Source organism: Rhinoderma darwinii, chromosome 7 (genome assembly GCF_050947455.1).
Source record: "Rhinoderma darwinii isolate aRhiDar2 chromosome 7, aRhiDar2.hap1, whole genome shotgun sequence".
NCBI lineage: Eukaryota > Metazoa > Chordata > Amphibia > Anura > Rhinodermatidae > Rhinoderma > Rhinoderma darwinii.
Window position 1 is genome coordinate 124,906,397 of NC_134693.1, and position 20,613 is coordinate 124,927,009.

Here is a 20,613-nt window from a genome sequence, read left to right on the forward strand (position 1 = left end):
AACAGATCGTTCTCCCATAAAACCATGCTGATACTGTGTTATAAGTTTGTTTTTAATTGAGATACTTCTAAAACAAGCTGCCCAAATTGTCTCCACAGCATCTCCTTAACTTTTTTCCACATCTTTGTTCCCTAATAGATCTCACTGTCTATTAGTGTACTCAGCATTACAGATGATTAGACAGCATGCCTGTTATTTCCTAAACAAGGGAACAATGTCACGTATGAAGGCTCTATGGATTTATTAGACACAGCTTGTTTCAATCTTTATTTAGAGCGACATTTTTCCTGTTTACGAGGAATAAGGCTAAAATCCTAGCTGACTGCCGTTGGGATTTTTAGCATGGGAACAAAGAGTCGCCATGCTGGTATCAGGCAGGCTTTAAAAAAAATAAGCCCCACGGTGGGTAAATCTTTTTGTTTTCAGCAATTACACATTTCATTTCACAAAGAACTAAACTGTTCTGTGCCTGAAGTTTAGCTCTAACGTTTGCTCTTGTCTCTCATGTATGTATTAGAGATAATTGCCATTGCAGTAGCAATCATCAGCTTCTAACGGTTTTTTGACTATGTGTGCCCCTCTGAGCCAGGGGCTGCCCAGCAGCCATATTACTTCCTCTCAAAGAAAAAAGGGATACAGAACAAGGGGAAAGGAAAAAAAAAGGCATACAAAACATAAGAAAAAAGATAATAGATTGGGCCACATCAAGCACCAGGGTCCGGGTGCAATTACCCAACTGAAAATACACAAACTGATGTAACTGCACATAAATGTGTATTACAGTGATGTCACAGAACACAATAGCATAGTGATGTCATAAAACTGAGATAATAAACAGTGACATCTCTGGGGGGTGGGCTTACTACCTATGTATTTGATAGTTCCCATCTATTCCAATGGAAACTGTAGAAATCAATATACTGTGTTATTTTTCTAATGATGTTTAAAGGCAGCTATAAATGTATTCTTTACCTTTATGACTGTGTGTGGGGAAGCGCAGAATTATGAGCTCTATAACAGAAAAAAGGAGCCCAATTTTCTATAGAGATGATATGAAATTACTTGGCACAAGTGTGCAACCAGAGTAATGAAAAAGATAGGAGGCCTCTCATGTAATAAAGGTCTGGAGATGAAACCTCTCAGAATAAATTTGGCACATTAACCAGTGGCATAGATAAATGCAGTCGTCTGCAGGTGCTGCTCCATGCCATCACCCGCTGACATTTAGACACAGGAGGGCCCAGGACTTGTTCCCCCATCACCCCCCCCCCCCCCCCGCTGTTTCCTCCTCACTTGTTTTCCTGAGCTGGACCCCCACTCCTCATAAGTCTTATTGCAGCTACCTTGGCTGCCTCTATGGCATTTACAAGAAATATTTCGTCCAAAAACTGTACATTTGGAAAGGGGACATAATTTGTACATGGAGGAAATGTGTTTGTGTAATCAAAGATTCTTTACAGTAAGAGTGCTTACACTTTGAAATGCCCTAAAAGGGATAGTAATAGCATAAAAAAAAATAAAATAAAGAAATATGGACCCTATTAATACGGGCATTGAGGGTTAGATTTTCAATTAGGGCACTATGAAGTTAATATGAGCATATAACCAGCTACTTATGTGAGGTCAGGAAGGAGTGTTTTTGCCCCATGGAGAAAAATTTGCCAAAATGGCCAAGACATTTTTGTTTTGCCTTCCCCTAGATGAAATAGCTTGGAGAATAGAGTCATTTGATGAACATGGGACGTATTATAACATATGTAACAATGTAAGTCTAATATTTACTTAAATAATGTGCTTGCATAGATCCAAACCGTTCAAGAGATACAGCCTAAACAATTCTTTTAAAATTATTTTGACATTAAAACGCTATCAAGCTCACTTTCCCTGCATCTTAAAAGTCGAATATGTTAGAGCTTGTTGCATGATTTGCAGATTTTTTTTTAGTTTATCATTGCATCTAAATATTTGCTCAGAAAATAATATACAATTTCTAAAGATTTCCCTGATTTCAAATCGTGTAGCTTTGCTTGCTTATTTCATAGACTAAAACTGTTTCCATTGTACATGTATTTCACATACTATATTTGCAAGACATCTTAAAGGGGTTTTCCAGGCATTTTATATTGATGGCCTAACCCTACGATAGGTTACCAATATCACATAGGTAAGGGTCTCCTCTCCGACTATCGGCTGACTGAAGGAGCCGCAGTGATGAACACCACGGACTCTTCATAGCTTACCAGACACTTCGACGTACACATCTGTAGTGGCTGTGCCTGGGATTGCAGTTCCGATCCCATTCAATTGAATAGCACTGAGCTGCAATCCCAGGCACAGCCTTCCAGATGTGTATGGCGCTGTGCCTGGTCAACATCTGTTCAAACTGACGTCATGTCTTCTTTTTACAGGATACATGAAGGATATGATGGATCAATTTTCTATCATTATGAGCGCTTAGGATCCTCTTTTTACTCCTGCTGACTTCAGGTTTACATCAGGTATTCGTTTTTTTTGTACTGGATAGAAGAGCACAGAATTCAGCACTATTCTTATCTACAAACTGCACCAAAAACCTAATAAAAAAGAACTAAATGTGAACAGAGCCTATGTCAGAACATGACTCGTTTAGTTTGACTTTGGGAATGTGTAGTGAGCATGCTCTGTTCCATTTCACGAGGTGCAGGGAAGTGGAGGGAGGAGGAGCTGAGCAGCCTCCATCACCTATGGTCAATGATGCAAATCATACGAAGGAGGAAAAAATCCAAAGCCAATGTCAAATGGTATGCATAGTGCAGGTCTTAGTAGGGGTTCTGTCTAACTGACCCTAACATCCAGCAATAAAATAAATAATAGACATCACTCACATTTTGATGTACAAAAGTATATATGGTGGTTTTTATTCCGGTCATGCAACGTTTCGACTCAGCTGTCTATGGTCAGTGGTGAGATCTACCTCCGGCTTTATAATAGAGATGATAAACATCATTGTAGTCCTGCCCTTCTCCCAGTGTACACAGCACAAGCTGAAATTTGATCTCTAGATACAGGACGTCTCATTATTTTTGGCGCAAATCAATAAAACATTTGTCTGAAATTATTTCTGCCAAAAAAAGGCGCAACTTATGCCTGAATTCTGGCGCATCAGCAATAGTAAATCTATCCCAGTGTCTATATTTGCCTCCAATTTCGAGAATGAACACGTTTTAAAAGGAATAAATTATTGTACAACCACCAATATTTAATTAAGCGTACAGAGGTAAGAGATCCTATTTAGTTTATGACGTCCTTTCTTGCATTCTATTGTATATAATATATTGCTCTTCTCTTTGTGTCATCCTTTGCACTCACATTTAATGGTGAGACGGTAATGAAAAACAATTTAAATAATGGAAATTCCAGCAGAAGTAGCAATAAGAGCACAATTCTGAAATAGCTTCAGTTTATCACCATCATTGGACACCATCTCTTTATTATTACCCTGAGCTGGGTCACCACGGCAGAAGCGGTGTCATTAATAAAGACCAAACTAAAACCATGGCTTATTTATGATGAGGCATCAGATGGTTATAACGAGGAAGTCATGTTTTTTTGTCAAACTATGGAGGCATACTGTATACTGGACTCCAATTCTGTAGTTTTTGAATATTTTTTCTCTGCAATACAGTATAATACTGCATTGTGTTAATATGGTTTTCCGATCCTAGAAACCTCAATTACGTGGATTACAATGTTGGAAAAAAAGATTTTGAAAAACACATATTTTTAAATTTCGCCCAAATGGATACAGAGGTTCCCAACTACTTCCTATGATCATTGTGTAGCAATGATGTGCGTCTAGGACCATGTGGTTGCAGCAGCCAATTGCTGGATGAGGCGGTGATAGCTATATATCCGTTGCAAAAAGAAATTGTCCTCCACATTCACGGGGCACTGGGCGACAAGTCATTTTTGCATGATGACACTAAAAAGCAACTCGTGACAAGAGAGACTGGTGTTGCCACTTGACTGCAATTTGTAGGGATCGGGACCCCCTTTAAAATGAAGCTCCAATTTTGAGCTATTTTAAAGAACGCACAGTACCTGGACAAACTCTCTCTCTCTCTCATACATAGCAAATAGAATAGACGTTTATACAAGATAAATATGCATGGTGGAAGATAATAAATATTCATACAAGGGTCATAGTTCATATTGTGAAGTACACAAAATTAATGAATAATACAGATCATGATAAGATCATATTAGTTATCAGGCAGTAGTCAAACATTTGATGTGATAGGAAAATCAAGATACTGTATTGCAAACACAGTAGTCATAAAGAAAGGAGCCAAAGAAGCTTAGGCTGTGCCTTCAGGTAGCAAAAACCGCACCATTTGCAGCAAATTTCGGAAAATCACAGCAAAACCATGCCATTTTGCTGCAATTTTCCAAATGTCGCGGCAAAAAACGCAAATTTCTGGCAACGTGAAAGAAACCATTAGGAGAGGTAAATAGCTGAAAAGACAGTGAAAACCATAAAGGGGGTGGATCCAAACAAAAACATTCTGTAATGACGGGGTAGGGAGACAGACAGGTGAGCCCTAATCTACCCGCCACTCAGTCCCTGCCTACTTGCAACGGCCCGTCCTAGGCGGCGGCGTACAACTGGGCGACGGTCCCTACTCTCATTATGTGCACGACAGACAGACAGACAAGGGTACAAAGAAGCTAAGGGAAATGGGGCAGTTGCCCACGGCAACACCATGAGCAACAAGAGTAGTGAACAAGCCGAGTCAAACCAGGAGTGTATGAGGTACCAAACGCAGAGCAAGAGAGTAGTCAGTAAAGCCAGGGTCAGTATGAAGCAGAGGACAAAAAGTACAAGCAGCAGCAGCATAGCCAGGACACCAGCAGAATCACAGGCAAAGGAGAAGCAGGAAACTAAGGTACAAATAGACAGAGGGCGGGAGCTAGCTCCGTCTGGCCAGGCCGTGATAGGCTCTCCCACTTCTCAGCCTCCCAGCCCGAGTGGTAGATGATCGAGTCACTCTATCAGACTTAGGAGCAGGTGCAGACTGAGTAACCACGGGCGTCGACACAGAAGCTGTGTCTGGCAGATCCTTTACACATTCACCGAATATGCAATAGATTGGGCCTCAATAGTGGTAAGGACAAGTCAGAGAATTCATCCAAATATGTGTCACTATACAGCAGATATAAGTTTGTTTTCATGGAAACAAAAGTTCTAAAGACTGCAATTTTGCTTCCGTGATAATAACTGGAAACCTAGGGAACAGAGACAAACAGAAAGCAACTGAAACAAAAGAATTACCATTGAAATCAATGGTAATTCTAACGGAAACGTTGCTTTCATTTTAATCTTTCGATCCTCTCAACCTCTGACGGAAGAGAGGTAAACGTATACTAGCGCTAGTGTGAGTGTAGCCTAAGGCATAGAGCACCTGTTTGCAGAGTTTGCAGCAGTCTGTAGTTCCCTGGGGGTGCAGCTTCCAGTGCTGATTAGTGGAGAAGCAGACAGAGGCTCCTGCTGACTTCTCCTCCACCAATCAGTGCTCGCTTGTCAATGCAGCGGAGAGGGAAGAGCATTGCTCATCTCCCGTTCTCTCTGACATGCGGATGTGGCGGCCCGGGCCTAATCCTCCAAAAAATCAGGGGGGACAGGGAAGGTGGACGTTAAAAAAAAAATATATTTATATTATTACTGCAAGCTGTTGCCGCCCTCCACAAGGTGCCACACTAGGCATTGGACGTCTAGTGCCTAGTAGTAAATACGGCCCTGACAGGAATATAGAAATGCTTATCATACACATACAGATGTATTATTGGAACAATTGCTCCCAATAATTTATTTTTGTAGTCCAAAAATGTTGGCCCCTGATGCTTTTTTTTGGTAGACTGTAAGCATTCAGTCCTCCATTTTGAGGTAATTGCGTATTTTATACCACTCAAAGAGGGTTGTTGGCAATATTTGCACCAAATATTTGAAAAGGCGAACTCTCTGACGTTAATTAGCGCCATGTCTTCTGATTTAAAATAATACATTTGACCTAAACTATGTTTCCTGGGAGACCATGTTTACTTTTCTCACTAATTTTCAAATTTGACAAGTGAGTAGAAAAGTCTAAAAAGTCTAAAAAAAATGTGCACAAATTTGGCACACATTACGATGCAAATTTTAAAGCACTATTCCGGGACAGTAATGGCGTAATTTTAGGATAGGCCATTATTATCTGACTGTGGGGTCCAACTCCCATGACCAATGGCGATCATCTTCTTAAAGAAGTCGCGGTGCTCGCTGGAGTGCTGAAGATCATTTGGTTGTGGCCGTGACTGGTAATGCAGCTTACTGAGTGAGCTGCAGTACCAGGCACAGTCACAACCAAATGAACTGCACTGTACCTGAATAAACAAAGGGGATTCAATAATAAATAGGGTCCATTGCGTGTCATTAAACAGTGAAATAACAATGTGGGTGTCATTCATACGGTAAAGTCTTACGAAAATCTGAACTATCGCGGCTTTAAATATTTTTGTTCCCTTTATTATAGATCACCCCTTGAATTTCTGACTTTTCCAGTTTTGCTTTTTTGTTTACTGTTGTATTCATAACTGATTTATTAGATTTCCTCGCTCTTTTTCTGATATTCTACACTTTTCCTTGTGTTTATTTTGTAAAAGCGAGAAAAAAAACAGAAAAGCAAAGAGTAAAGAATTTCATGTCGGGGCCTCCCCATTCACCAACCTTGAGAATGAAAACCAGTCGTTAACATTTTTAATTAGTTGTAATTACAGTTCTAGTTAATTTTGTTGTCATTTATTTTTTACATGAATACATTATGTTAGCTTTATTAAATAAGAGCGGTCATCATTAGCTGAGGAAATGTCATGTAATTACCCTGCTGATTAAGTGTGCGCCACAAGTGTTTTTCCGGAGATTTCTCCTAAATGAACAGGCTTTACACTCAAGCGGATCATTGCAAAATAGAGCTAACGTATCATCGCTATCGGTCAGTGATTGGCTGCCACAGTCACATGGTGCTGGTGAAGTTTCCTCATGCCTGGATCACAACAGGAAACAGCAGGAATGCCTGGTGACCATCAAATCCCGCTGGTTTGTGACGAATTTTAAGGTACAGTTAGGGCTCATTTATAGGAGCGTGTTCCACGTCCGTGTACTGTCCATTTTATACCACTGATTGTATGCCCATAGGCAAAAAAGTATACCGCATGTTATACGTTTTTATTCTGGATTCCTTTGTATAGAAAAGCGTAGTCAGCTTGAAAAGGGTATACCGACTGATACTAGCCCAGCGAATGGCAAAAGGCCTCTATTTTGGCATCTGTTTAGGTAAATGGAGCCCTTGGAGTGTACAGCACATATGCTGAACGTAGGTTTTAAAAGTAATGGGAAAAGAGCCTTACATCTGGGTGTAATTATTAGATTATTATTATATTTTATTACATTTTATTATTAGTATTAGTAATATTACTATTATTGTTGTTTTTATGAATATACATTATGACTATTTTTAGATTTATTATTAGTATTATTACAGTACTTATTATTATGATTAGTAGTAGTAGTACTATTAGTATTACAATTATTTCAATACTTGTTATGATGATTATTATTAGTATTATTATTGTTGTTTTTATGATTAGACATTTTTTATGATTATAAATTATCATTAATATTATTCAATTATTATTATTATTATTATTATTATTATTATTATTATTTTATTAGTAGTATTATTACAATTATTACAATACCTGTTATTATTATTGTTGTTATTATTATTATTATTGTTATTATTATTACTACTACTACTACTACAACAATTATTTGGCTTATTAATACTTATTACTACAATTATTATTATTAGTAGCAGTAGCAGTAGTAGTAGTAGTAGTAGTAGTAGTGGTAGTAGTAGTAGTAGTAGTAGTAGTAGTAGTGGTAGTAGTAGTAGTAGTAGTAGTAATAGTAGTAGTAGTAGTAGTAGTAGTAATAGTAGTAGTAGTAGTAGTAGTAGTAGTAGTAGTAGTGGTAGTAGTAGTAGTAGTAGTAATAGTAGTAGTAGTAGTAGTAGTAGTAGTAGTAGTAGTAGTAGTAGTAGTGGTAGTAGTAGTAGTAGTAGTAGTAGTAGTAGTAGTAGTGGTAGTAGTAGTAGTAGTAGTAATAGTAGTAGTAGTAGTAGTAGTAGTAGTAGTAGTAGTAGTAGTAGTAGTAGTAGTAGTAGTAGTAGTAGTAGTAGTGGTAGTAGTAGTAGTAGTAGTAGTAGTAGTAGTAGTAGTAGTAGTAGTAGTAGTGGTAGTAGTAGTAGTGGTAGTGATAGTGGTAGTAGTAGTCGTAGTAGTAGTAGTAGTAGTAGTAGTAGTAGTAGTGGTAGTAGTAGTAGTAGTAGTAGTAGTAGTAGTAGTAGTAGTGGTAGTAGTAGTAGTAGTAGTAATAGTAGTAGTAGTAGTAGTAGTAGTAGTAGTAGTAGTAGTAGTAGTAGTAGTGGTAGTAGTGGTAGTAGTAGTAGTAGTAGTAGTAGTAGTGGTAGTAGTAGTAGTAGTAGTAGTAGTGGTAGTAGTAGTAGTAGTAGTAGTAATAGTAGTAGTAGTAGTAGTAGTAGTAATAGTAGTAGTAGTAGTAGTAGTAGTAGTAGTAGTAGTGGTAGTAGTAGTAGTAGTAGTAATAGTAGTAGTAGTAGTAGTAGTAGTAGTAGTAGTAGTAGTAGTAGTAGTGGTAGTAGTAGTAGTAGTAGTAGTAGTAGTAGTAGTAGTGGTAGTAGTAGTAGTAGTAGTAATAGTAGTAGTAGTAGTAGTAGTAGTAGTAGTAGTAGTAGTAGTAGTAGTAGTAGTAGTAGTGGTAGTAGTAGTAGTAGTAGTAGTAGTAGTAGTAGTAGTAGTAGTAGTAGTAGTGGTAGTAGTAGTAGTGGTAGTGATAGTGGTAGTAGTAGTCGTAGTAGTAGTAGTAGTAGTAGTAGTAGTAGTAGTGGTAGTAGTAGTAGTAGTAGTAGTAGTAGTAGTAGTAGTAGTGGTAGTAGTAGTAGTAGTAGTAATAGTAGTAGTAGTAGTAGTAGTAGTAGTAGTAGTAGTAGTAGTAGTAGTAGTAGTAGTAGTAGTAGTGGTAGTAGTAGTAGTGGTAGTGATAGTGGTAGTAGTAGTCGTAGTAGTAGTAGTAGTAGTAATAGTTGTTGTAGTAGTAGTAATAGTAGTAGTAGTAGTAGTTGTAGTAATAGTAGTAGTAGTAGCAGGAGCAGTAGTAGTAGTTGTAGTACCCTTTTTTTTTTCATCATATGAGTAAAATAAAGACAAAACTACAATAATAATGCCACTCCGAGAGCTCAGGTCATCAATAGAGTTTGTTAGTTTGCGAGTGTAATATTTTCTTTCATTCTGGAGAAATAAATCTGTCTGCTAATGACATCCTTTAGGGACTTGGTCCGAGCAGATGTGGAGCTCAGCGTGTTGTAATGATCGGCTCAATACATGTTCTATCAAGGGATAAATTGCAAATAGTCATCTCTTGTCCTGATGCTCCAGTACGCCCCAGCTTATTAATTCACAGACTCTTTTGAAAAGCCTCTTTTCATATTCTAAATGGAGAAAGTGTTTGATTTTTTAGCTATTGATTTGATGTTGGATATAAACTTACCAGTCTCAGAATTTGGACGGTTACACAAGCTAATTCTTTTCTTTAATCTCTGCAGCCTTCAGTAGCTTTGTATGTATTGCCTACTAGTTATATTCACTTCAACTGCATCATCCTGTCACTTAAAGGGAAGTTCCACATTTGCTTTCCAGAATACATTGGGCAATTGCATAAATAGTAATTCCCTGGTGATATTATCAGAAACAATTGTCTTAGCAGTAGGACCATTCCAGAAGCCTGCAGGGGTGAGGAAAAATATAATTACCTGTGCCAGCCTCATATTCTGCAGACCACTGACAAAAGCTATAGGATACTGTTAAGTACCATTGGTGCAAGATGGGCAGCTGCACAGGGACCCAATAGGTAAGGGGGCAGCTCCCTACTGTCCATAGTTCACAATTAGGCTATGTTCACACGGAGCGGATACGCTGCGTAAATACACACAGCGTATCCGTCCTGGGCGCTGCAGGCAACTTAGGCCGAAAACCGCACCAGAATGTTTGGCCAGAATGTTTGCTGCGGAAAACTGCACATAAAACAAGTTGCATACTTACATAGCCATGGAGACGTGTCCCTCTGCTGTCCTGCAGGCCGGCCTCCTGGGATGACGTTTCATCCATGTGATCGCCGCAGCTTATGATTGACTGCAGCGGTCACATTGGATGAAACGTCATCCCAGGAGGCCGGCCTGGACGAAGAAGCACAGAATTCTGTGTAAGTATAAGATTTTTGTGTTCCGATTTTTGCGGCAGCATCGCAGCCGCAAAAAAACGCAACATCTGCTATTTGTTGCGGGTTTTACTTCCCCATTGATGTCTCTTTGATCGGAGCTTGCTGCACCGGCCGAGTGTCAGCCGGTGTAAAAGGGCCTTATGTCCACCTTTGCAGACATTTGTTTATTACTCCAATGCATCTAAAAGATATAAATAATGTTCAATAAAAACATTCTACCTTTTTTTAACTACAGCTACTTTTCTGACTGCCTGCAACGACCACAAGTTGAAAGAGGGGCTTACTGAAAATGGATGTGTTATTGGGTTAAATTGTAGCTGTCTAAAGCCATCTTTAGTAAGCTTCTTCTATTGCAGCCAGTGTTTCATCATTTAAAGGGATATATCATTATTAGCAAATTGGTGTTATTTTTTTGTGTAAGTAAAAGTTATACAATTTTCCTATATGCGTTCTATATTAATTCCTCACGGTTTTCAAGAACTCTGTCTGTTGTTATTCAGTGGGAATATTCAATGAATACTTTCTAGTGTATAGAGTTCTGTCCATGGTCATGAGATGGACACACATGTGCATGGATCGTTACAGTATGTGTATCAGAGCTGTGTCTTCTAACGATCCCAGCAACTGTGTGCCCATCACATGACCATGGACAGAATTGTATCCACTGGAAGTAAATAATGAATGTTTCTACTGAAAAACAACAAGCAGAGATCTTGAAAACCGTAAGGAATTAATACAGAAAGTATATTAGAAAATTGTATAATTTTTAATTATATAAAAAGTAACATTAATTTGCTGAAACCGGACAAACCCTTTAACTCTACGGCTGTATAAAGGAAGACAAGAAGTGGGGGGGACAGATGAAAGAAGGTATGACAGGTCTCCCGGGTTGCTGCCTCTATGGGTGCTGTGTTGCAGCGGCACTGGTCACCATGCGGTACGGCTCTTGATAGAGTAGGGACCCACTTAAAAGAGGTCGCCGTGAAGAGGCAGATGGACTTATACAGTTTGATCAAAATGTAAACTTAGAAGCTCATGTTCATACATTTTTAAATTTTGCTGAACCGCAATATATCAAGTATAGCAAAGTGGATGTGCGGTCCAGATTTTCTTCTCTCCCCTTGTGAAGCAGTATCAGACTACACTTGGTCACTGGTAATTTTATTTCTTAGTTCAGGATTAGCATGGGTTAAGTAGTCAAAAAATGAATTTGTTTTTGACCCTGAAAGTCATTATTTTGTTTATTGCCTTCATGTCAGGGTTCAAGGACATGTAAATCAACTCTACACAACAAGGATCCTAAAACCCCCCAAGGAATAAAGGACCGACTGTGTATTTCTCAGTGATTATTATTGAAGAAAGACATGTTCTTTCATTCTCATGAGCTGGTGACGCAGATTTGTATAATTTTAAAGAGTACGTATCATTTTATTTTATCATAAGTCCAATTTTCTGTTCACACGACCGTTGTTTCAACGGAGCGTGTGAAGGGTCCGTGAAAATATAGGGCATGTCCTATTTTACCGAGTGGCACGCATCCCTCCATTGTCTCTAGTCTATGGGGGATCCGTGCCAACGCGCCCCACACGAGTGCACCTCGGATGTGAAAAACTGCCGTTTTTCACTTTCGAGGTCAGCTACGCTCCGTCTGAATGTAGCCTAGGGAGTAGAACTCTATTTTTCGTTACGGAGCTCTAAATCACCTACTTTGTTATAGAAAAAAAAACTACCCATAATTGGTATTGTTGTTTCCATAACTACCCAAACAAGGAACTTATGTTATTTATCCATTACGGTCAACGCAGTAACAACAAAACTCAAACAAACAAAAAGTGGAATTTTTTCACACACCCCAAAAAAAAGAGTTAGTAAAAGTTGTACAATACATGATATGTCTCCTAAAATGGCGCCGTCAAAAAAATGCAACTCATTCTTCAAAAAAACACGCCCTCATATGACTACACGGATGGAAAAATAAAAAAATGTTATAGATTTTAAAATGCAGAGATGAAAAAAAAACTAAACAACGCTGCGTCCTTAAGACCCAAGTAGGCCACTTCCTGAAGGGGTTAAAAACACTTTGCAAGATAGGTACTAGCGATAAGCAATTCATTTCTACCCGAATCAAGGTCACTCTGAAGTTCCCAACAGTTTCACAGTCCTCTAATTACCAAATTACCAAGCGTAGGCTGCCCTTTTACAAATCAGAATGAGAATCACATGACCTCGGGCAAGCGGGGAACATAATGTCCTGCAGTTTTCCTAAAATACACTGCAGTTATCCCTCCCTCTAGCACAGCCAATTATGAGTGGCATAAGTGGATGACATTATTAATGCTGGGGGTTTTTTTTGCGCAGTGTAAACACGGCCTAAGACTCAACTTTTCAGAGCAATCGGGGCACTTGAGATTCGCAACAAATGTATTCGGACCGAATCGGCCGGCCAATTTGATAGAATTGGGCCCGATATGAGAAATTTTCTCATCTCCAATGGGTACCAAAGTTATTATCATGGTGCTCCTAGAGATCTCTGCCTCCTGGACCTGCACTAAAATCTGAATTTTTAGGTTATCAAGGTATGCAAAAAAAGGGAAATGACAAATTCAGCCCTGCTTCATGAGTATAGCGTCGTATGACACTCCTGCTTGCTATAGATAATTTTATTATTATTATTGTGACAATCACGATGTGTAAATCTTATTTTAGTTGAGCTTTGCTTTTTCCCCCAAAAGGAATCTTCATTCATTATCCACAGTAAATGAAGATCTGTCCAACATTGTGTAAGATCAGTGAATCTCTAATGTACAATGAAATGCAGCGAGGGCTGCAGGAAATGAAAAAAATAAAAAAGGGACAATTCTTAAAAACAATGTTGATGACTGTTTCATGTAATAAAAGGGAATATCTTCTTTTGATTTCCACGGACGTGTGTCTTCTTCTAGCCCATGCGAGTCCTCACAATGTGACTATAATGAGATGATTTACATAGTGTTTTGCAGGATATATATTTTTTATTTCTTTTTTAGATATTTTCAGTTGTCATAACCGGCACCCTTATATTTTCCCGTAAGAGGTCTATCTAATTGATGGTGTGTAATACCTGTACATGCCAAGGCCATCACTGCGTAACTAGATATAATTGTTGATGGTTTGTAGATATTTGCTATAGATGAAAATATGGTGTATGTAAAAATGCTTATAGAGTATTCCCACTTTAAAGGGGATGTCTGAAAAACTATTAAGATATTCTGAGTTAATAGAGCAAAGTCCTTTACTCCATAAATTAGCTGAAGCGGAGAGTTCGAAGAGCGTCTGTCTCTCTGGAGGACTCAGCATGTTCATGAAGGACATGGACAACCCATTGATTTCAATGGTCATTATGCAATGCTTCATTTCTCCTGAGGGGGTGCTGCAGTGGAATTGAACACAGTTCAAAGTTGATCTATAGAGGTTTCAGTAGTGGGACGCCCTGTAATAAGATTTTATTCAGGGAAACTTTCTGATGAAAAGGGATTTGAAGGCCACTAGTAATTAGGAATCCTTGAGTTTACCCTAAAAGCAGCAGATGATAGCTATTTCCTATTGTCACTTTTAAAAAACCGAGAAGTAAACAGCAGATATAACTAAGAAATATAATTTTTTTTTAAATTACAGAAGAAGACGACTCTAGGACTTGACATTTTTTTTTTATGTGAGGTACAAATACTCCTTAAAAGGATTGTCCAGGATAGGGAAATAGGGACACTTGCCAATTACTGCCGTTGTCCTGAAATCCAGCTCTCTGCCATTAAACTATGCAGTCACATAACTGCTTATGTCACTGCTGGAAGTGACATCAATGTAGATGACGCCCCATTATGAATACGTTATTTACATATAACTGCATGTTTTTTTGGGAACGAGGGTTAGTGGCAGAATTTTTTATTAACATTATTTGACAGGTGTCTTATTTTTTTATTTTACAGATATTCCTTCCCATATTTTAATGTGTCTGGATACTCTGGTGACCCCTTTATGTCTTGATTTTCCATGAACTGGTTGAAAATCGACTCTCTTGTCTTTATAATTGTGGAGGGCCAACAAGGAGAAATACCATCGGTGTAACCTGTGCAGCTGCACCAGGGTGTAGTAGGTAAGGGGGTCCACTTCCATCTTATAAGCAGCTTCCCACTGTCTATAGCTCAAAATTACTGTTGGATTGTTACAGAAATATACGGGGATGCTATTAGAGAGCAAGGGGCCAATACACAGTTTTTGCCCAGGGGCCCTCTGCTGTCTATGTTCTGTCCTGGAACCAATCATTTAGTACTCCCCCATAAGGAAGCAACCCACAGCCTTAAAGGAACTGGGGATTTCTGGGCAGTAGGTGCAAAGGTAATACTCATGTGGAGTAGCAACAACCAGGTGTCTCTGTTGTGTAGGGTGGACCTGAGTCCTAAGGAGTTCTAAATTTTACCGGTGAAAAGTAGTAAAATAAGATAAAACAATAAATAAAACGAGATGAAACAAATCGTCTTTTTTTATAGAATATACTCACTCTGAATATAACCTTGTTTATTCCAGGGCTGTGGACCTGCACAAGTGAATGACATCGAAGAGCAGGGGGTTGTAACTTCACAAGATCTGTGGTTCCTCCTTGGTCTACTCACACTGAGGACACCATGACAGATGACTATGGTAACCTTGGCTGTTCTCACCCTCTCAGCAAGGGAATTCTCAAGTTCTCATTAGTTGAGTCAAATAATAAAAAATTATTTTAATCTGACAAAACAGTTTTGCAGCCAAACTGTTGGAGGAATTATTTAATACTTAAAGGGTACCTGTCGTTTCATTTGACTTTTCAGGATAAGCTACTATGTGTGTGTACATGAGGAGCAGCACTATTTTGGACCATCTGCTCCATAACCTTCTCTCTCATTCAGAAACAGTCCCAGGATCATGCAGGACATATATAGAAAAGTACTGACCTGTACTTATGTGAATAAAGTGCTTTGGTTGTGATAGAAAGTTTATATACCTGTGGTTCTACTGTTATCTCCTGCACTTCCTGCTCACTCCCCCTCTCCCCTCTCCATAGACATGTGTAAAGTGATACATGCGAGCTGTTTTCCTACTCGAGATGGATAGAGCTGAATTTTCAGTGTAAATTCCGTTTAACAGAGGGCGGGAGAGCGGGAAAACAACCAGATAAGAGCTGAAAGAGGATTGTTACTCTGATAAGATATATTACAAAGTTTCTTATAATCGCCTGTACTATTCATTTATGCAAAGTTTGTTAAATTCCCATTTAATCCCTTTACGATGAAGGACGGATCTATCCGTCCTATGCAGGAGGTAGTTGCCGCATAAGGACATATATATCCGTCCTCTAAATGCGTGGGTACCGTCAGTGCACCCACGCGATCAGCGGCAGGAGCATGGCTGTTATACACAGCCTGACTCCAGACGCAACTGCCGGAATCAAAGCTTTCTCCGATTCCACCAGTTTAACCCATTAGATGCCGCTGTCAATAGCGACAGCGGCATCTAATGTGTTTGACAGAGGGATGGAGCTCCCACTGTCACCCCATTGGCGCCCCAAAGAAATCGCAGGGTGCCATTGTGTTTCCATGGCAGCTGGGGGGCCTAACAAAAACCAGAGGCATGGCCTAATAGATTGCCTGTCAGTTTTACACTGACAAGCAAAAATGCTTTGGTATACTAAGTAGACCAAAGCATTATATAAGCGATCAGCAGATCGCATGGAGAAGTTCCCTAGTGGGAGAAAAACAAAATGTAAAGCAGTTAAATAAAGTTTATGGAAAAAAAAATAATTACTGTAAAAATAAAATAAAACCAATTTTTTTCCCCAAAAAGTGGTTTATTTAGTAAAAGTGTCAAAACAAATAACACATACATATATATGGTATCTCCGTGATAGTAACGACTCATACAATAAAATTAACACATCAATTAAACCGCCGGATGAACGGCGTCCAAAAAACAGCAAAAAAACAACGGCAAAATTCTTTATTTTTTCCCATTCCTCCATAAAAAATAAATAAAAATTAATCAATAAGTCTCATGCAAAATAGTACTAATGAAAACTACACCTTGGCCAGCAAAAATCAAGCCCAGATACGGCCACATTGACGAAAAAATATAAAAGTTCGGCTCTTGGAATGCGGTGAAGCAAAAACAAGTCATTTTTTTTATAAAATGTTTTTTATTATGCAAATGTAGGAAAACACATAAAATCTTTATGTAATTGGTATCCTCGTAATCGTCCTGACCAATACACTGCATAGTAAACGGCGTAAATTTCTAATGTGAAAATCAATGCTGCAATAGCTGCTTATTTTCAATTCTCTCCTAAAATAAAGATAATAAAAGTTAATCGATATATTATATGCATCCAAAAATTGTGTTATTGAAAAATACAACTCGTCACGCAAAAAGCAAGCCCGATACGGCTACGTCGACGGAACAAAAAAAAAGTTACGACTCTTAGAATGCGACAGTGAAAAGACAAACAATAATCCTTGGTTATTAACGCGCAAAATGGCCTCGTCATTAAGGGGTTAAAACCCTGCCAGATGGCAGACCTGGAGGCCTTCATTGGGCCCCTAGGTTGCCATGACGACCAGCGGCAATCCGCGATCGCATCGCAGGAGGGCCGATGGCACTTTATAGGGGGCCCCCTAATTTAAATGCTGCGGTCACGATTGACTGCAGCATTTAAGGGCTTAAATGAGTGTAATCAAAGTGATCTTTAATTCCGGCCCTTGCAGTGAGGTGTCGACGTATTACACAGCTGTCGCCCGCCAAGTATGGATCGAGCTTAACCCGTGAGCCCGCTCCATACTTCCCTTTAATGTATATGTACGTGGTATGTCGTTAAGGGGTTAAAGGAGACTGTCAGTATAGTGATATACTATACATTAATATTGCAGTATGTCATGCAAGCGATCCAATGATCGCTGCTTCAAGTCCCCTAGGGGACTATTAAAAAAAATGTAAAAGACAGTTAAATAAAGATTTTTTTTAATGTACAAAAAATATATATTAAAAGTTAAAAAAAAACTTTTTCCCATTTATTTCCCTAAAGCAATGTTAAGAAAAAAAAAAAAAGTTAACAAAACTGGTATAGCCGCGTCCGTAAAAATCCAAACTCTTATAATATAGCGTTATTTAACCCGCTTGGTGAATAAAATATATATAAAACACCCCAACTTCTGTTTTTTGGTAACCTTAGCTCTCCAAAAATAGGGAATAAAAAGTGATCAATAAGCCGCATGTACGCCAAATTTATACATGTAAAAACAGTTTTTGTCCATTTCACCCCACAATCTTTTTTTAAGTTTCCCAGTACATTTTGCGGGAACAATAAATGGTACAGTGAAAAACTACAACTTTTCCCGCAAAAAAACAAGCCCTCATATGGCTATGTCGACGAAAAAATAAAAAAGTTATGGCTTTTGGAAGGCGGGGAGGAAAAAATTAAAATGAGAAAACGATTATTGGCCGTGTCCTTAATGGCTCATTCAGACGAGCGTGAATTTCGTCTGTGTGCTGTGTGTTGAAACTACGCACAGCATACGGCACCATTGTTTTCAATGGGGCTATTCGCGAGTGTCCGTTGCGTGAAACTCACTGCATGTCCTATATTGGTACGTTTTCACGCACCTAGTCGCCCATTGAAGTCAATATCCGTGTGCTGTCCGTGTTTTATGCATCAATTACATTGAAAGTGCTTGCGAGTGCGTGAAAAACACATGCCACACGCAAAGCACACTGATGCAAAATGCAACGCATACGGACAGATTTTACACACTTTTTTACGCGCATAAACCTGTCACGCTCGTGTGAATGTAGCCTGAGGGTATGTTCACACGCACTGTTTTCAGACGTAATTCAGGCGTTTTACGCCTCGAATTACGCCTGAAAAAACGCCCCTAATACACCTACAAACATCTGCCCATTGCACTCAATGGGAATTACGATGTTCTGTTCCCACGAGCCTTTATTTTACGCATCGCTGTCAAAATACGGCGCGTAAAATGACGGCTCGTCAAAAGAAGTGCAGGACACTTCTTGGGACGTTTTGGAGGCGTTTTTCATTGACTCCATTGAAAAAAGCTCTGAGAAACGCAGCGAAAATCACGAGTGGCTTAAAAAACGTCTGAAAATCAGGAGCAGTATTCCCTTGAAAACAGCTCGATATTTTCAGACGTTTTTAGTCTAGTGTGTGAACATACCCTAAAGGTATGTTCACACTGGCTATTTTCGGCCGTTTTTTGGCCGCTTAAAAAATCGGAAGCAGAACGCCTCCAAATATCTGCCCATTGATTGCAATAAAAAAAACGGCGTTCTGTTCCGATGGGCCGTTTTTTTACGTGGCCGTTTTGAAAACAGCTCCGTATTTTCAGACGTTTTTAGTCTAGCGTGTGAACATACCCTAAGGGGTTAAGTAGTGTCATTTAGTGGAGGAGCTTAATAATCCTCTAAAGCTGTGTTCACATTGGCATCGCAGATTACGTCATATTTGCTGGACAAAACAGTGCTATTTTGTCTGGCAAAACAATGGAAACGAAGATGGAAACCCAACGGGACCCAAACTAAGTCAATGAGTTTCGTTAGTGAACGTCATTTGACGGATCCAACGATTTTGTTATTTTCGTTTTTCTATTCCCATGATGAAACAGAATAACGGAGATACTAGCGCAAGTGTGAACAGAGCCTAATATTTCCATATTGAATGTTATTTACGGAACATTTTCTAACTTATGTTTATATGAGAGCCAACAACGGCCCACACCCGTTCAATTGACACTGTATTTAAAGAAGACTTGACATCCCATAGTCGAGTCACTGTGAGCGGATGAAACATAAGGGTGCGGACTGACACTGTTTTCTTGTATATGCTTCAAGAGTGATTAATTAGCCACAGTTTTTACATTTCCCAGGGAACATAATTAAACTGTGTCCAGGGTGTTAGTGTTCATTGCTAATGATTGTGCTCATTATTACTTGGCATTGCATGTCACTTTGTCACTCACATGGAGTCTGCTATCATCCTCACATCATCCCATTAGCTGGAGTGTTTGTCGCTGATGACTACAGTGAATGTCACAGTGTGTAATATTAAATATAAAACCGATCAGCATGATGCAGTGCATAATAAGCATTAAGCCACGTAACAGTATCGGCTCAAGAGGGTGGTAGATCTCTATGAAGGCCACCATGTATCATGACTCTGTCCACAGTGTTATTAACACTGCGTGGGCTCCTGTAACAATGAAATATGTGATATCCAGCAGCCTTATATTATTCACAATTCTCTTTTTCTGTACCTCCCTTGAAATGACTGGAGAGGGTGTTGTAAAGGACGGTGGATGGTAATAAAAAAAAAATGTAAATTAGAATGAATGAGAGAATATAACAATGGGTAATTAGGGAGGTGTACGGTTTGACACTGCTGATAGGAAGGGACAATGTTAAACACTAGGGAAAAATTTTCATTAAATCTTATATAAAGGTAGAAAAAGTACATTTCCCTACCACTATATACTACTCAAAGGGCTACAACAAACACATTATAGTATTAGTAACATAAGGGACTAATGAGAGTAGAACAAAGGTTTTACTTTTTCCAAAAACAGCTCCATTCTTGTCCATAGGCTGTGTCTAGTATTGCGTCTCATCCCCATTTTTCTTTAAGAAAGGCAGAAACTTTTTTCTTATAATCCCTTTAAACATACGTCTAACATTCTGGTTTTATTCCTTTTCTGACCAAAATGCACGGGCTTGTTACGACCAGCGGGTCATGGACCCACTGGCCTTCTCCACAGGTTTGCTTTCGGTCAGGGCCGGCGTTAGAGTGGCAAACTCGATAATTGCCCAGGGCCCTCATCCTCTTAGAGCCCCCTGGCCTGCCCACGGCTGCTACGGGGTCCGCGCCGCCAGGCCCATAACATTTATGGGCAGAGCGGCATGGGCCCTTTCATGCCCGGTGGCATCGCTAGCACCAGAGGGGGCCCCGGTGCTAGTGACAGCCACATTCACTTGTATCTGCGCCCTCAGGACGCCACTGGCGGGCGCAATTGCGATTCAATCAATTGCCGTTTGAGATTTACTTGCTGATATACTAGGCTTATAACCGTAGGGACTCACATCAGCCAGAAGTAGTAGAGCCCCCATACAGGACTACTATACCTGGATGTAGTTATGGCCAGGATTTACAGGTTTGCATACACTTTATG

General features: G+C 39.3%; 1 long non-coding RNA gene across 2 annotated transcripts; it reads left to right on the forward strand.

The window, feature by feature from the left end:
* The first annotated feature begins 2,719 nt into the window (after positions 1-2,719).
* LOC142658153 (uncharacterized) lies at positions 2,720-15,627 on the forward strand. 2 transcript variants are annotated; one of them, XR_012850045.1, is made up of 3 exons: positions 2,720-2,780; positions 14,338-14,504; positions 14,936-15,627. It is a non-coding gene; the product is annotated as an uncharacterized LOC142658153 (long non-coding RNA). The 2 variants fall into 2 exon arrangements; XR_012850044.1 differs by lacking the exon at positions 2,720-2,780 and adding an exon at positions 11,569-11,788.
* The last annotated feature ends 4,986 nt before the right edge of the window (positions 15,628-20,613 follow it).